Below are 7778 nucleotides of genomic sequence, written 5' to 3'. Positions count from 1 at the left end.
TCCCGGCAAGTTAACCCCATCCCGATCCAACACCCCCACCCCCAACCTTTTGTCAAATATATCGTATGAAAAAATTACTATTAGATAAATTATGTTATATTTAGGCCTATTGTGTACGAAGCCAAAACAAGGGTGGTAAGAGGTAAAAACTTTAAAAGCAAACAATTTGTTCTGAATTTACATGTTAATATTGTATTATTTTCGTAAAACTTGTTTGTCAAAAAAACATTAAGACTTAAGTGTCTTTTTTTATATTTTATTAAAAAAACATAACGCATGGAGCGCGAGAGCACCCGTGAATTTCACGAAAATCGCCGAGTTTCGAACTCGGCCACATATAAAATAATCATATTAAAATAATAATAATTGTAACTGTAATAATAATAATAATAATAATAATAATAATAATAATAATAATAACAGCAACAATATAATAATATTGAAACGAGTGGTGACGTCATTTGCACATGACGTATCAAGATCCCCTTTCTTCTGCTGCCATATTGAAAAGTGAGAATTGTTATTTCCAGTTATGAAAAACCTAAATAAGAGTGGAGAAATTGTGTTTCTCTTTAATATAAATATTATTTTCTATATTTCAGTTGAATTCTCTGCAAAACTGCTACACAAGAAATAACACAGTTCTGACTTTACTCCATGGAATGGGTTGTTATTGATCACAACAGTTGTGTTCCAGTGTGACGTCACTTTGGTATGGCTGAATAGTTTACTCACTGTATCGTCTCAGTATATATACTATTATTGCGCGGTATGTATTTTGGCGCACTATCTTTATATAGCCTGATTGAAAACATTTTATTGCATATAATATATATATACAAAAGGATTGGGCACAAATTATCCAACTTACAAGGTCCTCTCCTAATTACAAACATTAAATTGTCTAATGTCGACTGCAATTTTCAATACAATAAATAAATCAGTCAATTAAAGTAAACGTTTGTGAAAAAGACTGAATAAACTGAAAGGACAGAAAAGGAAAAGAAAGAAATAGAAGTAATCGATGGTTTAATTATATTAATTATTAACATTTTAAATAGCTAGTGTCTGTCATCAAAGAAAAGCTATGACATCAAATGCAGAAGTTTTTGTTGACGGAAGTATATATTTTTTATTGATAAAAATAAAGCAATGTTTAAAATTTGCCAGTTTGTGGTAAGTATAAACAATAAAAAATACCATGTAACTCAAAGTACTATTTTCCGTAAGGCACTTTTTAACATACATAAACATCTCTGTATCTCCTACTCAAGAAGCACGAGACATTTTCGTCTGCTACTAAGGTCGACGACAGTCACTTTTCGCACCCTTGTTTTGGGTTCGTACACAATAAATATAGCATATCTTACCGTAATTTCACTTGAAATCCATATTTCGTAAAAAGGTACAATTTTTTAATCACAAGATTTTCTTCAAAAAACATTCAGATGCATTAGTAATGTTCAAACAAAAAAATTTCAATAGCAAGTTTGCATTGGAATTTTTCCAGCATTCTTAAAACGGAAACGTCATGTACCCAGTGTATGGTTATTGTAAGGTGATTCAAAGTGACGTCATTGGAATACTGACGTCATTCAAATTCAAAATTAGCTATATTATTACAATGCTTCGCCACATTAAAATAAAAACTGGTCTCTAACTTTGACCCCTGTCAAATTTCTGTAACAAGCGGACAACGTTGTTTACAAGTTGGTATTTTGTTATTTTTTCATAATTCTAGACAGAATATTAATTTTAAGTTTCAAAAGATGAAAGAAATAAAAAGTACCTTATGTCAAATATATCATATCAAATTACCGTTGGATATGTTTTATTTACTGTGTACGAAGCCAAAACAAGGGTGCGAAAAGTGACTGTCGTCGACCTTAGTGAAATAAACACAAGATAATTAGACTGTCCCTACGTCAATCTATTTCTATGGACGTCCGAATGAATCCCCCCGTCCTTAGTTGACACGCACTGCATACGATTATATTCGGTCAGGATTAAACAACGTTCAAGTGCATACTACATCTTAAAATAATATCTATGCAACATGAAATGTGTAGTGGACATTGTTTTGAATGAAGGGGGCGGAACGAAACCCAATGGTAAAGCGCTCGCTCGATGCGCGGTCGGTCTGCGATCGATCCCCGTCGGTGGGCCCATTGGGCTATTTCTCGCTCCAGCCAGTGCACCACGACTCGTATATCAAAGTCCATGGTATGTACTACCCTGTCTGTGGGATGGTGCATTGATAAAAGATCTCTTGCTGCTAATCGAAAAGAGTAGCCCATGAAGTGGTCCTTAACCATATCATGTCTGACGCCATATAACCGTAAATAAAATGTGTTGAGTGTGTCGTTAAATAAAACATTTCTTTCTTTCTTGTTTTAAATAATAGTCATAATAGTCATCAAATAAAACACTCTAAGTGTTGTTAAATGTACCCCACCCTATCAATGTACAAATACTTACTTTTTGCACTAGGATATATGGTTTACATGTGACGATAGGGTTAATTTTGTCATTTTAATGCTGTTATTTTTGACGTGTATTATTAATATGGAATTTATGGACCACCACACAACGTTTCCAGTTGTTTGGAGTTACTTTTCTTGAATATTGGTCATTCAGAAGTTATCTTGATGTTCAGTTCAAAATATATACCACATCAAAAAGGTGACTATTACATTATACACAAGTAAACTGAAATTAAAACTAAAAATCTCACTATATATGTGGCGCGATGTATTTTTGAATGAAAATGACGTCAAACTCGAATGACGTCATTTTGGATGTCCTTACATCAAAATAAAGTTATGCCTAACGTTTTTTGTTTTCTGAACGCTGGACAGCTTTCAGTGTCAAATTGCCATTGAAATGTTTTTATTTGATGACTATGAATGCATACGTCAATCATGGAGTGTTACCCAAGTACGTTTGCTTAAATGTCAATAAACCTAGTGCCGAGACCTCGACTAATTTACATCTAATTTGCAAAGTTATCAAATTCTTAAAGTATGTGATCTGAAAAATATCACATAATTTTATTGCACTGAAAATGTAAGATATTATATGATAAATATATATATGTATATCGTACATTTTGCTAAATATATTTATCTCCATTCTAATTCACTAAATGCATCGGAACGTAGTGTTAACAAAAAAAACTCATCTCTATGGTCGTGTTTCAAGTCATCCGCCTTATAAATTAATTATAGTGCAAGCAAATTATACGTTTTATGTGTAATACAGCTGTTGCTCCTATTTTCACTTTTGTATTACATTGTTTTATAAACGACAGTGTCAAACATTAACGATTTCACTTATTACGAATAGGCCTCAAATTTTTCAAAGTATGATGGCCAATTAGTAATATGAAAACTAATGTTCAGGGCACTGAGGCATATGCCAATCTGCCGTATGGCCGACATTAAAGTCGAGCCCTGTATTCGAAATACACATTACGACAACTGTAGTTTGTATTGGTGATTAATATGTCAAATATTTGTTATCAGTGAACTCGAAAATGATCAATATAATGGTATTTAACGTCAAACAGGTAGGCAGCCATTCCGTATTTATGCTATACAGTTATTTCTGACAGAAAAGAGCGACCATATACGTCCAAATATCAGTCTAGCTCTCGAACGGACGAGTACTCGTTCGTTGAACATTGGTCCGAAGAGATCGTTCCATCTCCTCCATCCAAACATTTTTATAGCGTGCTTGATCGTTACATGAATACAGCAACAAAAATAAGTATAAATAAAAGATGCGTATGACCAACATGGTAACTGAGTAACGGATATCCAACCCCTCCCCCTAGAGGATTACAAAATTGTACAATGGCCGCTTAAGATTGAAAATATAGGTTAAAAGTTTTTGGTGAAAACAAATCTGTGGTTGGCACTTTAGTTTTAAAAGAACATTCTTGAGTTTCCTGCATTGTAAGATGTTTTCGACTAATAAAATATTTCTATGACTAAACTTACATATTAAATATATTTTCTTGTTTAGAATATCAAGTGTCTGTATATTCAATGTGTTTCTGATCGTCTTAATATTTGTAAAAATCCCAAACTGGATTTTCTCTTCAAATAATTTAGTACGTATGAAAAAACAAGAAAACAGGAAAAAAGTAAACTGAACTTGGTACAAATACAAAAACACGTTTAATATACAGCCACTAATTTCTGACATCGTTGACTTTTGCATAGGTAAAGTAAACAAATGTCTCACGTTCACAGAAATATATATATATATATATATATATATATATATATATATATATATATATATATATAATATATATATATATATACAGGCCAATAGCAGGGAGGGGTGGGGGTGGGGGGGGGGAGGAGGCAGGGAGGCCTGGGCCACCCCAAATAATTAGTTTTTTGTGTGTGTTTTTTTGATAACCTTTATATCACGACTGAATGTAAAACTTGTAGCGAGACTAACGAATCGATATTAACGGACCAGTGTTCAATTTTAATGATTTTGGTCGAATGCCCGGAGGGCAAGTATGGTTCACATTGAGGTTGCCACTCCAAAAATTTGGTTGCCCTGATTTCATCCGTGTTTTGAAACTAGAGTTATATTTATATTCCAATAAAACAGCAACCAACAGGTTTGTAATTAATATGTTGTCAATGTAAAATGTAATATCTACTGTCTGACAATACAATACATTACTTTTTAATAATGTTTTTAAATGTTTGTTTGTGTGGCGACACATCAGCTATTTTTCAATCGAATGCACTCTATGTTCCAATCGAATGCACTGGAATGTTTACTATTCGGAATACTTCAGCCGATTACGATTTCCCCCGATGTCTCTCACAGAATCGGCCGAGGAGTTCCGAGTCGCAAACAAACCCATGTGATTTCGATTGACAGTGTTTCTGCCAGAAATAAATGTTTGGGTATGGCGCTATGGAATTGAATGCAACCACAGTCAATAGGGGGGTATTGGGGCCTCCCCCAGAAAGAAAAAGGATTACGTTTAGTGTCAGTGTAAAGAAAATCATACAGTAATGATAAGAATAATTAATTTTGTCAAAAGGTTAACTTTAAAAAATAAATCTGCAAAAATATTTGGGTATGGCGCCATACCCATTTTAACCTCTGGCAGAAACCCTGACTGATTGACTAACGGTGTAGTAGAGGATGAATTTTCGTTTCAGATTTTTGCAGATTCCATTTTTTCCCCTTTTTGTGTGTTCAATTAGTGTCATGTTTTATTATTATAAACTATATCCATTTATGTTTTATTGTTCCAGCTCTGAGCTTGATGGCTATTGCTATGTTTTAAATACCTGTAAAGATTTTTGTTGACACAAACTTAAAAAAAAGAAGAAGTAATGTTTACTTGCCACTAATAAAAACCAATAAAAAGTGATGTACCATATTTGCTGGCCTATTACACACACTGGTATATAAACCGCACCACTTGGTTTTAGACAAAGTTCAGACCTTCGTCCTTACATAAACCGCACCTTTAACTAAGCCGTAGTTAAAACAAAGTCACAAACTTAATTACTGATAATTATTGTTTGTATTTAATAATAATAAAGAGATCCATTCTCCCTTAAATTAAAACAATAAATAATTGTTGATTGTGTGGCTTTCAGTTTCATTTCATCTAAAGGATTATGGGCAAGTCTCGTAAAGAAAACACACACATTTTTTTTATAACTTTTAAACGACGGCCAGTAGCACAAAATTAATAACAGCGGGGCTCAATTCCCAAGATATATATTTTGCAACCCCCTCAGGGAAAGGGGAACAATGACCTGGGGAAAATAAATGTACACAATGCCTCAACGCGGGACCCTCTGAAGCGCGGGACCCGTAGCACGTGCTACATGTGCTACTAAAATAAACCGGTAAGAAGAAAAGTAAAATGCTATTTTTGTGTGCAGTTTAGAAAACAATCGGTTCAGAAATAAATAACTTGTAGTAAAGTCCATAGCATGAAAAAGGCGTTCCCCGTGCTTAAATGTCAATAAACCTAGTGCCGTGACCTCGATTAATTTACATCTAAGTAGTAAAATTCTTAAAGTATGTGATCTGAAAAATATCACATACTTTGACTGCACTGAAAATGTAAGATATATATATATATATAGATATAGATATAGATATAGATATATAGATATATATATATATATATATATATTATATATATATATATATATATATATATATATATATATATATATATATATATATATATATATCATATATCTTACATTTTTAGTGCAATCAAAGTATGTGATATTTTTTAGATCACATACGTATGCATTCATAGTCATCGAATAAAAACATTTCAATGGCAATTTGACACTGAAAAACAAAAAAAACGTTAAGCCCTAGTTTGTTTTGATGTAAGGACATCCAAAATGACGTCATTCGAATTTGACGTCATTTCCATTCAAAAATACACCGCGTCATGTTTATTACCCTCTTGTATTTCGGTATCGTCAATATCATATATTAGGAGTAAAAATAATGTATTATGCTCGTCAGAGGCTCGCATAATACAATTTTTATTTTTAATATATGATATTGACGATACCGAAAAACACTCTGGTAATAACCTCTCTCTCTCTCTCTCTCTCTCTCTCTCTCTCTCTCTCTCTCTCTCTCTCTCTCTCTCTCTCTCTCTCTCTCTCTCTCTCTCTCTCTCTCTCTCTCTCTATTAATGAATGAATAATTATACTTTCATTTTTCCTTCCTTTCTTTTTCCACCAGGTATGTTGATTGGCTGCTGCTAAAAAGTGACAAATGTATTGGACGTACCAAATCACAGTGCTGTTGTTACTCTTTTGCCCCAAATATATACAAGGTTAGTTGTACAGTATCAATTTTCTTTGTTAATGTTTTTCTTAATTTTAATTTTGTGCGTTTGTGTGTGTTGTTGTTATTGTTTTGTTCTATTTTTTTGTTTGCTGTGTTGAGTGGGTTTTTTTGTGTGCGCCATATCATATTGACATAGAAGTTGTTTAATCAAGGTTATGACATTCAAAGACTCGCTGTTTTCCAAAAGTGTTACGATACACATTTAGATACTTAAATGATGGCTGATGCTATACACTATTGTGATTATGTACAAGCCTTTTCATGTTTGTGGTGAAAATATTGTACCATTTTCCATTGTTAGGAGCAATGCAATAGATGTGACAACTGATGGATGTCAAAGTTGTGGGACAATATGCTCATCTTTTGCAAACAGTTGTTGTTACAGATAGTCCAGGGCCAGTTGTCAACATATAATTTAATGAAGAGAGCAGGCAACATACACCATTTTGAAGCTTAAGCCTTGGAGATTTTAAAAATGTTTGGTGCCATTTTTTTTTCTGACAGTTTCAAGGTCATATGTCAAGGTCAAAGGTCAAGAATTTTTAAATTCAGAGGTTTGATAACAGAATCAATCTAAGAAAAACATGTATATACAATCTAATTAAAATTAGCTCCACTATTACATGTGGATCTAACAGCAGCCCGTTGGAGCTCATGTCCAGTTGACCTTTCATTCGACCAATCAAAATCTTACTTGCAAAACCATGCCAGTGATCTGAAAAGAATTTGAAAACATTCGGGATTATGTCGAGAGGATACGAAATATTTCGGGTGAATTACGAACTATGCCGGAAACTAATTTCAAAATAAAATTTTATACAAAATTCGTTTCAAAACAAAAAAACCCCAAAACGTTGTGGTATAGCCATAAAATCTGTTTATACAAGTATACAATCCAGACT

General features: G+C 33.1%; 1 long non-coding RNA gene across 1 annotated transcript; it reads left to right on the top strand.

Annotated features, from left to right (window-relative positions):
• Positions 1-474: 474 nt before the first annotated feature.
• Positions 475-7447, top strand: LOC121386247. The gene is made up of 3 exons (XR_005959616.1): positions 475-510; positions 603-712; positions 6769-7447. It is a non-coding gene; the product is annotated as an uncharacterized LOC121386247 (long non-coding RNA).
• Positions 7448-7778: the final 331 nt, after the last annotated feature.

The sequence above is a fragment of the Gigantopelta aegis genome, chromosome 12 (genome assembly GCF_016097555.1).
Source record: "Gigantopelta aegis isolate Gae_Host chromosome 12, Gae_host_genome, whole genome shotgun sequence".
Classification (NCBI taxonomy): Eukaryota; Metazoa; Mollusca; class Gastropoda; order Neomphalida; family Peltospiridae; genus Gigantopelta; species Gigantopelta aegis.
This window is presented reverse-complemented; position numbering and strand designations above follow the sequence as displayed.